This window comes from Schistocerca piceifrons, unplaced genomic scaffold, assembly GCF_021461385.2.
Source record: "Schistocerca piceifrons isolate TAMUIC-IGC-003096 unplaced genomic scaffold, iqSchPice1.1 HiC_scaffold_1772, whole genome shotgun sequence".
NCBI lineage: Eukaryota > Metazoa > Arthropoda > Insecta > Orthoptera > Acrididae > Schistocerca > Schistocerca piceifrons.
This window is the reverse complement of record NW_025727648.1, coordinates 223,786-236,541: the sequence shown is the minus strand read 5'-3', so window position 1 is coordinate 236,541 and position 12,756 is coordinate 223,786. Positions and strand designations below refer to the sequence as shown.

The 12,756-nt window shown below is 47.8% G+C and overlaps 25 non-coding genes across 25 annotated transcripts; all 25 read left to right on the top strand.

Annotated features, from left to right (window-relative positions):
• Positions 1–369: 369 nt before the first annotated feature.
• Positions 370–442, top strand: Trnar-ucg. The gene has a single exon. It is a non-coding gene; the product is annotated as a tRNA-Arg (tRNA).
• A 438-nt stretch (positions 443–880) lies between these two features.
• Trnak-cuu lies at positions 881–953 on the top strand. The gene has a single exon. It is a non-coding gene; the product is annotated as a tRNA-Lys (tRNA).
• Positions 954–1,274: 321 nt separating this feature from the next.
• On the top strand, positions 1,275–1,346 carry Trnat-agu. Its single transcript has one exon. It is a non-coding gene; the product is annotated as a tRNA-Thr (tRNA).
• Positions 1,347–1,889: 543 nt separating this feature from the next.
• On the top strand, positions 1,890–1,962 carry Trnar-ucg. Its single transcript has one exon. It is a non-coding gene; the product is annotated as a tRNA-Arg (tRNA).
• Positions 1,963–2,400: 438 nt separating this feature from the next.
• On the top strand, positions 2,401–2,473 carry Trnak-cuu. The gene has a single exon. It is a non-coding gene; the product is annotated as a tRNA-Lys (tRNA).
• A 321-nt stretch (positions 2,474–2,794) lies between these two features.
• Positions 2,795–2,866, top strand: Trnat-agu. Its single transcript has one exon. It is a non-coding gene; the product is annotated as a tRNA-Thr (tRNA).
• Positions 2,867–3,408: 542 nt separating this feature from the next.
• Trnar-ucg lies at positions 3,409–3,481 on the top strand. The gene has a single exon. It is a non-coding gene; the product is annotated as a tRNA-Arg (tRNA).
• Positions 3,482–3,919: 438 nt separating this feature from the next.
• Positions 3,920–3,992, top strand: Trnak-cuu. Its single transcript has one exon. It is a non-coding gene; the product is annotated as a tRNA-Lys (tRNA).
• A 321-nt stretch (positions 3,993–4,313) lies between these two features.
• Trnat-agu lies at positions 4,314–4,385 on the top strand. Its single transcript has one exon. It is a non-coding gene; the product is annotated as a tRNA-Thr (tRNA).
• A 543-nt stretch (positions 4,386–4,928) lies between these two features.
• Positions 4,929–5,001, top strand: Trnar-ucg. The gene has a single exon. It is a non-coding gene; the product is annotated as a tRNA-Arg (tRNA).
• Positions 5,002–5,439: 438 nt separating this feature from the next.
• Trnak-cuu lies at positions 5,440–5,512 on the top strand. The gene has a single exon. It is a non-coding gene; the product is annotated as a tRNA-Lys (tRNA).
• A 321-nt stretch (positions 5,513–5,833) lies between these two features.
• On the top strand, positions 5,834–5,905 carry Trnat-agu. The gene has a single exon. It is a non-coding gene; the product is annotated as a tRNA-Thr (tRNA).
• Positions 5,906–6,448: 543 nt separating this feature from the next.
• Trnar-ucg lies at positions 6,449–6,521 on the top strand. The gene has a single exon. It is a non-coding gene; the product is annotated as a tRNA-Arg (tRNA).
• Positions 6,522–6,959: 438 nt separating this feature from the next.
• Trnak-cuu lies at positions 6,960–7,032 on the top strand. Its single transcript has one exon. It is a non-coding gene; the product is annotated as a tRNA-Lys (tRNA).
• A 321-nt stretch (positions 7,033–7,353) lies between these two features.
• Trnat-agu lies at positions 7,354–7,425 on the top strand. Its single transcript has one exon. It is a non-coding gene; the product is annotated as a tRNA-Thr (tRNA).
• Positions 7,426–7,968: 543 nt separating this feature from the next.
• Trnar-ucg lies at positions 7,969–8,041 on the top strand. The gene has a single exon. It is a non-coding gene; the product is annotated as a tRNA-Arg (tRNA).
• Positions 8,042–8,479: 438 nt separating this feature from the next.
• Positions 8,480–8,552, top strand: Trnak-cuu. Its single transcript has one exon. It is a non-coding gene; the product is annotated as a tRNA-Lys (tRNA).
• A 321-nt stretch (positions 8,553–8,873) lies between these two features.
• Positions 8,874–8,945, top strand: Trnat-agu. Its single transcript has one exon. It is a non-coding gene; the product is annotated as a tRNA-Thr (tRNA).
• A 543-nt stretch (positions 8,946–9,488) lies between these two features.
• Trnar-ucg lies at positions 9,489–9,561 on the top strand. Its single transcript has one exon. It is a non-coding gene; the product is annotated as a tRNA-Arg (tRNA).
• A 438-nt stretch (positions 9,562–9,999) lies between these two features.
• On the top strand, positions 10,000–10,072 carry Trnak-cuu. Its single transcript has one exon. It is a non-coding gene; the product is annotated as a tRNA-Lys (tRNA).
• Positions 10,073–10,393: 321 nt separating this feature from the next.
• On the top strand, positions 10,394–10,465 carry Trnat-agu. The gene has a single exon. It is a non-coding gene; the product is annotated as a tRNA-Thr (tRNA).
• Positions 10,466–11,008: 543 nt separating this feature from the next.
• Trnar-ucg lies at positions 11,009–11,081 on the top strand. The gene has a single exon. It is a non-coding gene; the product is annotated as a tRNA-Arg (tRNA).
• A 438-nt stretch (positions 11,082–11,519) lies between these two features.
• On the top strand, positions 11,520–11,592 carry Trnak-cuu. Its single transcript has one exon. It is a non-coding gene; the product is annotated as a tRNA-Lys (tRNA).
• Positions 11,593–11,913: 321 nt separating this feature from the next.
• On the top strand, positions 11,914–11,985 carry Trnat-agu. The gene has a single exon. It is a non-coding gene; the product is annotated as a tRNA-Thr (tRNA).
• Positions 11,986–12,528: 543 nt separating this feature from the next.
• Trnar-ucg lies at positions 12,529–12,601 on the top strand. Its single transcript has one exon. It is a non-coding gene; the product is annotated as a tRNA-Arg (tRNA).
• The last annotated feature ends 155 nt before the right edge of the window (positions 12,602–12,756 follow it).

Genomic DNA, 12,756 nt, shown 5'->3' with positions numbered 1-12,756 from the left:
GCCGACGTGGAATACTTAGTTCTTGTGATGTATTTTCTACCCCTGGTAGAGACCCTCGCGGTTGTCGTCGTCGTCGGCGCCGCCGCCGCTTTGGTAATAGAGGCAACTCGCCATTGTATGACATAGGGTGAGGCACCTTCTGCAAGCGACTGAGATGGCAGTAAGCAATTGAAGCTGATTTGCAACCTCTTGTTTGATCAGCGTCACAAGGGCTTGAATGTAACTTGCGATGGGACACAGCAAGAAGTAGCGTCGCCTTTTTAGTACTGAAATTGGAGATGGAGAATTGCGTCAAAGATGGGAAATTCATTCCGGCAAGCGTACAAATGGCGACAATGAGGTGTGTGTGGGGAAGCATATTGCGCCAGTGACCGTGTGGCCTAATGGATAAGGCGTCGGACTTCGGATCCGAAGATTGCAGGTTCGAATCCTGTCACGGTCGAGTTTTTCCAGTTCTGCAAAAGATGCATGCTGTTTTACTGATTTGTTTGAATACTACAAATCTAGTTGAAAGTTGCTGCTGTCCGCTTCCTGGCTGCAAACCGGCGTCTACATGAAGCTCAAGCAAGACAAAGGGGTTGTGTAGCGAAATTTTCGGCACAGTGCCGATCAGGAGAGATTTTTGGAACTACTGCGTCTGACTCAGGACCCAAGAGCTGCGCCACAGGCGTCTGCGCACAGTCGAGCATGTGTGTTGAATAATGGTGCTGATAGCCACGTATCATTTCAAGTAGATTTGATGCCTTTCGGAAAATTTATTTCATTGAATAGGAATTGTAGCTCATTTGTGGCAGCAGGAAATAAGCTGTAGTCAAAAGGATCTTCCATAGATGGTCGCAGGTCGCATAAATACTGTATGGCTCGTGACGCGTTGTGTGGAGCCCGGCTAGCTCAGTCGGTAGAGCATGAGACTCTTAATCTCAGGGTCGTGGGTTCGAGCCCCACGCTGGGCGGCGCAAAATTTTGTGTCTACGCGGATGCAACCTGCGCCCCTCTCGTGAGCCTTGCGTAATGAACGTAACGGGTTACGACGATGCCTAGCTTCGTATGAATATCAGAGGAATGGTTTTTGAAGCTGAAAGTAGCTCTGAAATGAAATAAAAGTGTTGTTTTGGAATTTTAGGCGTACATCGATATCGTGTGAGATGTGTAGGAAAGCAGCAGCTGTGCTAACTAAATACAAATAATGGTCGCTAATGCGGTGCGTTTCCAGCTGAAGGGCTCCGATTGACTGGTCCATAAGATTGAAGTACCCGAAATGCGCACTAGGCGGCGCCTTCTTAGCTCAGTGGCAGAGCGCTGGTCTAGTAAACCAGAGGTCGTGAGTTCGATCCTCACAGGAGGCAAAAGAATTTTGTAACAGCCCCTTCTAACGTAGATCTTTCGAAAAAAGCGGTCAAGGATATAAAAAAATTATGAACGGGTTCGGTATTTAAGAAATGCTCTCGCAAATGAATAGTGCGAATGGTGCTGTTAAAGTAGGCACCAGAAACTGCTGCTTTTGGCAGTCTCCGGAGAATGCCGACGTGGAATACTTAGTTCTTGTGATGTATTTTCTACCCCTGGTAGAGACCCTCGCGGTTGTCGTCGTCGTCGGCGCCGCCGCCGCTTTGGTAATAGAGGCAACTCGCCATTGTATGACATAGGGTGAGGCACCTTCTGCAAGCGACTGAGATGGTAGTAAGCAATTGAAGCTGATTTGCAACCTCTTGTTTGATCAGCGTCACAAGGGCTTGAATGTAACTTGCGATGGGACACAGCAAGAAGTAGCGTCGCCTTTTTAGTACTGAAATTGGAGATGGAGAATTGCGTCAAAGATGGGAAATTCATTCCGGCAAGCGTACAAATGGCGACAATGAGGTGTGTGTGGGGAAGCATATTGCGCCAGTGACCGTGTGGCCTAATGGATAAGGCGTCGGACTTCGGATCCGAAGATTGCAGGTTCGAATCCTGTCACGGTCGAGTTTTTCCAGTTCTGCAAAAGACGCATGCTGTTTTACTGAGTTGTTTGAGTACTACAAATCTAGTTGAAAGTTGCTGCTGTCCGCTTCCTGGCTGCAAACCGGCGTCTACATGAAGCTCAAGCAAGACAAAGGGGTTGTGTAGCGAAATTTTCGGCACAGTGCCGATCAGGAGAGATTTTTGGAACTACTGCGTCTGACTCAGGACCCAAGAGCTGCGCCACAGGCGTCTGCGCACAGTCGAGCATGTGTGTTGAATAATGGTGCTGATAGCCACGTATCATTTCAAGTAGATTTGATGCCTTTCGGAAAATTTATTTCATTGAATAGGAATTGTAGCTCATTTGTGGCAGCAGGAAATAAGCTGTAGTCAAAAGGATCTTCCATAGATGGTCGCAGGTCGCATAAATACTGTATGGCTCGTGACGCGTTGTGTGGAGCCCGGCTAGCTCAGTCGGTAGAGCATGAGACTCTTAATCTCAGGGTCGTGGGTTCGAGCCCCACGCTGGGCGGCGCAAAATTTTGTGTCTACGCGGATGCAACCTGCGCCCCTCTCGTGAGCCTTGCGTAATGAACGTAACGGGTTACGACGATGCCTAGCTTCGTATGAATATCAGAGGAATGGTTTTTGAAGCTGAAAGTAGCTCTGAAATGAAATAAAAGTGTTGTTTTGGAATTTTAGGCGTACATCGATATCGTGTGAGATGTGTAGGAAAGCAGCAGCTGTGCTAACTAAATACAAATAATGGTCGCTAATGCGGTGCGTTTCCAGCTGAAGGGCTCCGATTGACTGGTCCATAAGATTGAAGTACCCGAAATGCGCACTAGGCGGCGCCTTCTTAGCTCAGTGGCAGAGCGCTGGTCTAGTAAACCAGAGGTCGTGAGTTCGATCCTCACAGGAGGCAAAAGAATTTTGTAACAGCCCCTTCTAACGTAGATCTTTCGAAAAAAGCGGTCAAGGATATAAAAAATTATGAATGGGTTCGGTATTTAAGAAATGCTCTCGCAAATGAATAGTGCGAATGGTGCTATTAAAGTAGGCACCAGAAACTGCTGCTTTTGGCAGTCTCCGGAGAATGCCGACGTGGAATACTTAGTTCTTGTGATGTATTTTCTACCCCTGGTAGAGACCCTCGCGGTTGTCGTCGTCGTCGGCGCCGCCGCCGCTTTGGTAATAGAGGCAACTCGCCATTGTATGACATAGGGTGAGGCACCTTCTGCAAGCGACTGAGATGGCAGTAAGCAATTGAAGCTGATTTGCAACCTCTTGTTTGATCAGCGTCACAAGGGCTTGAATGTAACTTGCGATGGGACACAGCAAGAAGTAGCGTCGCCTTTTTAGTACTGAAATTGGAGATGGAGAATTGCGTCAAAGATGGGAAATTCATTCCGGCAAGCGTACAAATGGCGACAATGAGGTGTGTGTGGGGAAGCATATTGCGCCAGTGACCGTGTGGCCTAATGGATAAGGCGTCGGACTTCGGATCCGAAGATTGCAGGTTCGAATCCTGTCACGGTCGAGTTTTTCCAGTTCTGCAAAAGATGCATGCTGTTTTACTGAGTTGTTTGAGTACTACAAATCTAGTTGAAAGTTGCTGCTGTCCGCTTCCTGGCTGCAAACCGGCGTCTACATGAAGCTCAAGCAAGACAAAGGGGTTGTGTAGCGAAATTTTCGGCACAGTGCCGATCAGGAGAGATTTTTGGAACTACTGCGTCTGACTCAGGACCCAAGAGCTGCGCCACAGGCGTCTGCGCACAGTCGAGCATGTGTGTTGAATAATGGTGCTGATAGCCACGTATCATTTCAAGTAGATTTGATGCCTTTCGGAAAATTTATTTCATTGAATAGGAATTGTAGCTCATTTGTGGCAGCAGGAAATAAGCTGTAGTCAAAAGGATCTTCCATAGATGGTCGCAGGTCGCATAAATACTGTATGGCTCGTGACGCGTTGTGTGGAGCCCGGCTAGCTCAGTCGGTAGAGCATGAGACTCTTAATCTCAGGGTCGTGGGTTCGAGCCCCACGCTGGGCGGCGCAAAATTTTGTGTCTACGCGGATGCAACCTGCGCCCCTCTCGTGAGCCTTGCGTAATGAACGTAACGGGTTACGACGATGCCTAGCTTCGTATGAATATCAGAGGAATGGTTTTTGAAGCTGAAAGTAGCTCTGAAATGAAATAAAAGTGTTGTTTTGGAATTTTAGGCGTACATCGATATCGTGTGAGATGTGTAGGAAAGCAGCAGCTGTGCTAACTAAATACAAATAATGGTCGCTAATGCGGTGCGTTTCCAGCTGAAGGGCTCCGATTGACTGGTCCATAAGATTGAAGTACCCGAAATGCGCACTAGGCGGCGCCTTCTTAGCTCAGTGGCAGAGCGCTGGTCTAGTAAACCAGAGGTCGTGAGTTCGATCCTCACAGGAGGCAAAAGAATTTTGTAACAGCCCCTTCTAACGTAGATCTTTCGAAAAAAGCGGTCAAGGATATAAAAAAATTATGAACGGGTTCGGTATTTAAGAAATGCTCTCGCAAATGAATAGTGCGAATGGTGCTATTAAAGTAGGCACCAGAAACTGCTGCTTTTGGCAGTCTCCGGAGAATGCCGACGTGGAATACTTAGTTCTTGTGATGTATTTTCTACCCCTGGTAGAGACCCTCGCGGTTGTCGTCGTCGTCGGCGCCGCCGCCGCTTTGGTAATAGAGGCAACTCGCCATTGTATGACATAGGGTGAGGCACCTTCTGCAAGCGACTGAGATGGTAGTAAGCAATTGAAGCTGATTTGCAACCTCTTGTTTGATCAGCGTCACAAGGGCTTGAATGTAACTTGCGATGGGACACAGCAAGAAGTAGCGTCGCCTTTTTAGTACTGAAATTGGAGATGGAGAATTGCGTCAAAGATGGGAAATTCATTCCGGCAAGCGTACAAATGGCGACAATGAGGTGTGTGTGGGGAAGCATATTGCGCCAGTGACCGTGTGGCCTAATGGATAAGGCATCGGACTTCGGATCCGAAGATTGCAGGTACGAATCCTGTCACGGTCGAGTTTTTCCAGTTCTGCAAAAGACGCATGCTGTTTTACTGAGTTGTTTGAGTACTACAAATCTAGTTGAAAGTTGCTGCTGTCCGCTTCCTGGCTGCAAACCGGCGTCTACATGAAGCTCAAGCAAGACAAAGGGGTTGTGTAGCGAAATTTTCGGCACAGTGCCGATCAGGAGAGATTTTTGGAACTACTGCGTCTGACTCAGGACCCAAGAGCTGCGCCACAGGCGTCTGCGCACAGTCGAGCATGTGTGTTGAATAATGGTGCTGATAGCCACGTATCATTTCAAGTAGATTTGATGCCTTTCGGAAAATTCATTTCATTGAATAGGAATTGTAGCTCATTTGTGGCAGCAGGAAATAAGCTGTAGTCAAAAGGATCTTCCATAGATGGTCGCAGGTCGCATAAATACTGTATGGCTCGTGACGCGTTGTGTGGAGCCCGGCTAGCTCAGTCGGTAGAGCAGGAGACTCTTAATCTCAGGGTCGTGGGTTCGAGCCCCACGCTGGGCGGCGCAAAATTTTGTGTCTACGCGGATGCAACCTGCGCCCCTCTCGTGAGCCTTGCGTAATGAACGTAACGGGTTACGACGATGCCTAGCTTCGTATGAATATCAGAGGAATGGTTTTTGAAGCTGAAAGTAGCTCTGAAATGAAATAAAAGTGTTGTTTTGGAATTTTAGGCGTACATCGATATCGTGTGAGATGTGTAGGAAAGCAGCAGCTGTGCTAACTAAATACAAATAATGGTCGCTAATGCGGTGCGTTTCCAGCTGAAGGGCTCCGATTGACTGGTCCATAAGATTGAAGTACCCGAAATGCGCACTAGGCGGCGCCTTCTTAGCTCAGTGGCAGAGCGCTGGTCTAGTAAACCAGAGGTCGTGAGTTCGATCCTCACAGGAGGCAAAAGAATTTTGTAACAGCCCCTTCTAACGTAGATCTTTCGAAAAAAGCGGTCAAGGATATAAAAAAATTATGAACGGGTTCGGTATTTAAGAAATGCTCTCGCAAATGAATAGTGCGAATGGTGCTATTAAAGTAGGCACCAGAAACTGCTGCTTTTGGCAGTCTCCGGAGAATGCCGACGTGGAATACTTAGTTCTTGTGATGTATTTTCTACCCCTGGTAGAGACCCTCGCGGTTGTCGTCGTCGTCGGCGCCGCCGCCGCTTTGGTAATAGAGGCAATTCGCCATTGTATGACATAGGGTGAGGCACCTTCTGCAAGCGACTGAGATGGTAGTAAGCAATTGAAGCTGATTTGCAACCTCTTGTTTGATCAGCGTCACAAGGGCTTGAATGTAACTTGCGATGGGACACAGCAAGAAGTAGCGTCGCCTTTTTAGTACTGAAATTGGAGATGGAGAATTGCGTCAAAGATGGGAAATTCATTCCGGCAAGCGTACAAATGGCGACAATGAGGTGTGTGTGGGGAAGCATATTGCGCCAGTGACCGTGTGGCCTAATGGATAAGGCGTCGGACTTCGGATCCGAAGATTGCAGGTACGAATCCTGTCACGGTCGAGTTTTTCCAGTTCTGCAAAAGACGCATGCTGTTTTACTGAGTTGTTTGAGTACTACAAATCTAGTTGAAAGTTGCTGCTGTCCGCTTCCTGGCTGCAAACCGGCGTCTACATGAAGCTCAAGCAAGACAAAGGGGTTGTGTAGCGAAATTTTCGGCACAGTGCCGATCAGGAGAGATTTTTGGAACTACTGCGTCTGACTCAGGACCCAAGAGCTGCGCCACAGGCGTCTGCGCACAGTCGAGCATGTGTGTTGAATAATGGTGCTGATAGCCACGTATCATTTCAAGTAGATTTGATGCCTTTCGGAAAATTCATTTCATTGAATAGGAATTGTAGCTCATTTGTGGCAGCAGGAAATAAGCTGTAGTCAAAAGGATCTTCCATAGATGGTCGCAGGTCGCATAAATACTGTATGGCTCGTGACGCGTTGTGTGGAGCCCGGCTAGCTCAGTCGGTAGAGCAGGAGACTCTTAATCTCAGGGTCGTGGGTTCGAGCCCCACGCTGGGCGGCGCAAAATTTTGTGTCTACGCGGATGCAACCTGCGCCCCTCTCGTGAGCCTTGCGTAATGAACGTAACGGGTTACGACGATGCCTAGCTTCGTATGAATATCAGAGGAATGGTTTTTGAAGCTGAAAGTAGCTCTGAAATGAAATAAAAGTGTTGTTTTGGAATTTTAGGCGTACATCGATATCGTGTGAGATGTGTAGGAAAGCAGCAGCTGTGCTAACTAAATACAAATAATGGTCGCTAATGCGGTGCGTTTCCAGCTGAAGGGCTCCGATTGACTGGTCCATAAGATTGAAGTACCCGAAATGCGCACTAGGCGGCGCCTTCTTAGCTCAGTGGCAGAGCGCTGGTCTAGTAAACCAGAGGTCGTGAGTTCGATCCTCACAGGAGGCAAAAGAATTTTGTAACAGCCCCTTCTAACGTAGATCTTTCGAAAAAAGCGGTCAAGGATATAAAAAAATTATGAACGGGTTCGGTATTTAAGAAATGCTCTCGCAAATGAATAGTGCGAATGGTGCTATTAAAGTAGGCACCAGAAACTGCTGCTTTTGGCAGTCTCCGGAGAATGCCGACGTGGAATACTTAGTTCTTGTGATGTATTTTCTACCCCTGGTAGAGACCCTCGCGGTTGTCGTCGTCGTCGGCGCCGCCGCCGCTTTGGTAATAGAGGCAACTCGCCATTGTATGACATAGGGTGAGGCACCTTCTGCAAGCGACTGAGATGGCAGTAAGCAATTGAAGCTGATTTGCAACCTCTTGTTTGATCAGCGTCACAAGGGCTTGAATGTAACTTGCGATGGGACACAGCAAGAAGTAGCGTCGCCTTTTTAGTACTGAAATTGGAGATGGAGAATTGCGTCAAAGATGGGAAATTCATTCCGGCAAGCGTACAAATGGCGACAATGAGGTGTGTGTGGGGAAGCATATTGCGCCAGTGACCGTGTGGCCTAATGGATAAGGCGTCGGACTTCGGATCCGAAGATTGCAGGTTCGAATCCTGTCACGGTCGAGTTTTTCCAGTTCTGCAAAAGATGCATGCTGTTTTACTGATTTGTTTGAATACTACAAATCTAGTTGAAAGTTGCTGCTGTCCGCTTCCTGGCTGCAAACCGGCGTCTACATGAAGCTCAAGCAAGACAAAGGGGTTGTGTAGCGAAATTTTCGGCACAGTGCCGATCAGGAGAGATTTTTGGAACTACTGCGTCTGACTCAGGACCCAAGAGCTGCGCCACAGGCGTCTGCGCACAGTCGAGCATGTGTGTTGAATAATGGTGCTGATAGCCACGTATCATTTCAAGTAGATTTGATGCCTTTCGGAAAATTTATTTCATTGAATAGGAATTGTAGCTCATTTGTGGCAGCAGGAAATAAGCTGTAGTCAAAAGGATCTTCCATAGATGGTCGCAGGTCGCATAAATACTGTATGGCTCGTGACGCGTTGTGTGGAGCCCGGCTAGCTCAGTCGGTAGAGCATGAGACTCTTAATCTCAGGGTCGTGGGTTCGAGCCCCACGCTGGGCGGCGCAAAATTTTGTGTCTACGCGGATGCAACCTGCGCCCCTCTCGTGAGCCTTGCGTAATGAACGTAACGGGTTACGACGATGCCTAGCTTCGTATGAATATCAGAGGAATGGTTTTTGAAGCTGAAAGTAGCTCTGAAATGAAATAAAAGTGTTGTTTTGGAATTTTAGGCGTACATCGATATCGTGTGAGATGTGTAGGAAAGCAGCAGCTGTGCTAACTAAATACAAATAATGGTCGCTAATGCGGTGCGTTTCCAGCTGAAGGGCTCCGATTGACTGGTCCATAAGATTGAAGTACCCGAAATGCGCACTAGGCGGCGCCTTCTTAGCTCAGTGGCAGAGCGCTGGTCTAGTAAACCAGAGGTCGTGAGTTCGATCCTCACAGGAGGCAAAAGAATTTTGTAACAGCCCCTTCTAACGTAGATCTTTCGAAAAAAGCGGTCAAGGATATAAAAAAATTATGAACGGGTTCGGTATTTAAGAAATGCTCTCGCAAATGAATAGTGCGAATGGTGCTGTTAAAGTAGGCACCAGAAACTGCTGCTTTTGGCAGTCTCCGGAGAATGCCGACGTGGAATACTTAGTTCTTGTGATGTATTTTCTACCCCTGGTAGAGACCCTCGCGGTTGTCGTCGTCGTCGGCGCCGCCGCCGCTTTGGTAATAGAGGCAACTCGCCATTGTATGACATAGGGTGAGGCACCTTCTGCAAGCGACTGAGATGGTAGTAAGCAATTGAAGCTGATTTGCAACCTCTTGTTTGATCAGCGTCACAAGGGCTTGAATGTAACTTGCGATGGGACACAGCAAGAAGTAGCGTCGCCTTTTTAGTACTGAAATTGGAGATGGAGAATTGCGTCAAAGATGGGAAATTCATTCCGGCAAGCGTACAAATGGCGACAATGAGGTGTGTGTGGGGAAGCATATTGCGCCAGTGACCGTGTGGCCTAATGGATAAGGCGTCGGACTTCGGATCCGAAGATTGCAGGTTCGAATCCTGTCACGGTCGAGTTTTTCCAGTTCTGCAAAAGACGCATGCTGTTTTACTGAGTTGTTTGAGTACTACAAATCTAGTTGAAAGTTGCTGCTGTCCGCTTCCTGGCTGCAAACCGGCGTCTACATGAAGCTCAAGCAAGACAAAGGGGTTGTGTAGCGAAATTTTCGGCACAGTGCCGATCAGGAGAGATTTTTGGAACTACTGCGTCTGACTCAGGACCCAAGAGCTGCGCCACAGGCGTCTGCGCACAGTCGAGCATGTGTGTTGAATAATGGTGCTGATAGCCACGTATCATTTCAAGTAGATTTGATGCCTTTCGGAAAATTTATTTCATTGAATAGGAATTGTAGCTCATTTGTGGCAGCAGGAAATAAGCTGTAGTCAAAAGGATCTTCCATAGATGGTCGCAGGTCGCATAAATACTGTATGGCTCGTGACGCGTTGTGTGGAGCCCGGCTAGCTCAGTCGGTAGAGCATGAGACTCTTAATCTCAGGGTCGTGGGTTCGAGCCCCACGCTGGGCGGCGCAAAATTTTGTGTCTACGCGGATGCAACCTGCGCCCCTCTCGTGAGCCTTGCGTAATGAACGTAACGGGTTACGACGATGCCTAGCTTCGTATGAATATCAGAGGAATGGTTTTTGAAGCTGAAAGTAGCTCTGAAATGAAATAAAAGTGTTGTTTTGGAATTTTAGGCGTACATCGATATCGTGTGAGATGTGTAGGAAAGCAGCAGCTGTGCTAACTAAATACAAATAATGGTCGCTAATGCGGTGCGTTTCCAGCTGAAGGGCTCCGATTGACTGGTCCATAAGATTGAAGTACCCGAAATGCGCACTAGGCGGCGCCTTCTTAGCTCAGTGGCAGAGCGCTGGTCTAGTAAACCAGAGGTCGTGAGTTCGATCCTCACAGGAGGCAAAAGAATTTTGTAACAGCCCCTTCTAACGTAGATCTTTCGAAAAAAGCGGTCAAGGATATAAAAAAATTATGAACGGGTTCGGTATTTAAGAAATGCTCTCGCAAATGAATAGTGCGAATGGTGCTATTAAAGTAGGCACCAGAAACTGCTGCTTTTGGCAGTCTCCGGAGAATGCCGACGTGGAATACTTAGTTCTTGTGATGTATTTTCTACCCCTGGTAGAGACCCTCGCGGTTGTCGTCGTCGTCGGCGCCGCCGCCGCTTTGGTAATAGAGGCAACTCGCCATTGTATGACATAGGGTGAGGCACCTTCTGCAAGCGACTGAGATGGTAGTAAGCAATTGAAGCTGATTTGCAACCTCTTGTTTGATCAGCGTCACAAGGGCTTGAATGTAACTTGCGATGGGACACAGCAAGAAGTAGCGTCGCCTTTTTAGTACTGAAATTGGAGATGGAGAATTGCGTCAAAGATGGGAAATTCATTCCGGCAAGCGTACAAATGGCGACAATGAGGTGTGTGTGGGGAAGCATATTGCGCCAGTGACCGTGTGGCCTAATGGATAAGGCGTCGGACTTCGGATCCGAAGATTGCAGGTTCGAATCCTGTCACGGTCGAGTTTTTCCAGTTCTGCAAAAGACGCATGCTGTTTTACTGAGTTGTTTGAGTACTACAAATCTAGTTGAAAGTTGCTGCTGTCCGCTTCCTGGCTGCAAACCGGCGTCTACATGAAGCTCAAGCAAGACAAAGGGGTTGTGTAGCGAAATTTTCGGCACAGTGCCGATCAGGAGAGATTTTTGGAACTACTGCGTCTGACTCAGGACCCAAGAGCTGCGCCACAGGCGTCTGCGCACAGTCGAGCATGTGTGTTGAATAATGGTGCTGATAGCCACGTATCATTTCAAGTAGATTTGATGCCTTTCGGAAAATTCATTTCATTGAATAGGAATTGTAGCTCATTTGTGGCAGCAGGAAATAAGCTGTAGTCAAAAGGATCTTCCATAGATGGTCGCAGGTCGCATAAATACTGTATGGCTCGTGACGCGTTGTGTGGAGCCCGGCTAGCTCAGTCGGTAGAGCAGGAGACTCTTAATCTCAGGGTCGTGGGTTCGAGCCCCACGCTGGGCGGCGCAAAATTTTGTGTCTACGCGGATGCAACCTGCGCCCCTCTCGTGAGCCTTGCGTAATGAACGTAACGGGTTACGACGATGCCTAGCTTCGTATGAATATCAGAGGAATGGTTTTTGAAGCTGAAAGTAGCTCTGAAATGAAATAAAAGTGTTGTTTTGGAATTTTAGGCGTACATCGATATCGTGTGAGATGTGTAGGAAAGCAGCAGCTGTGCTAACTAAATACAAATAATGGTCGCTAATGCGGTGCGTTTCCAGCTGAAGGGCTCCGATTGACTGGTCCATAAGATTGAAGTACCCGAAATGCGCACTAGGCGGCGCCTTCTTAGCTCAGTGGCAGAGCGCTGGTCTAGTAAACCAGAGGTCGTGAGTTCGATCCTCACAGGAGGCAAAAGAATTTTGTAACAGCCCCTTCTAACGTAGATCTTTCGAAAAAAGCGGTCAAGGATATAAAAAAATTATGAACGGGTTCGGTATTTAAGAAATGCTCTCGCAAATGAATAGTGCGAATGGTGCTATTAAAGTAGGCACCAGAAACTGCTGCTTTTGGCAGTCTCCGGAGAATGCCGACGTGGAATACTTAGTTCTTGTGATGTATTTTCTACCCCTGGTAGAGACCCTCGCGGTTGTCGTCGTCGTCGGCGCCGCCGCCGCTTTGGTAATAGAGGCAATTCGCCATTGTATGACATAGGGTGAGGCACCTTCTGCAAGCGACTGAGATGGTAGTAAGCAATTGAAGCTGATTTGCAACCTCTTGTTTGATCAGCGTCACAAGGGCTTGAATGTAACTTGCGATGGGACACAGCAAGAAGTAGCGTCGCCTTTTTAGTACTGAAATTGGAGATGGAGAATTGCGTCAAAGATGGGAAATTCATTCCGGCAAGCGTACAAATGGCGACAATGAGGTGTGTGTGGGGAAGCATATTGCGCCAGTGACCGTGTGGCCTAATGGATAAGGCGTCGGACTTCGGATCCGAAGATTGCAGGTTCGAATCCTGTCACGGTCGAGTTTTTCCAGTTCTGCAAAAGACGCATGCTGTTTTACTGAGTTGTTTGAGTACTACAAATCTAGTTGAAAGTTGCTGCTGTCCGCTTCCTGGCTGCAAACCGGCGTCTACATGAAGCTCAAGCAAGACAAAGGGGTTGTGTAGCGAAATTTTCG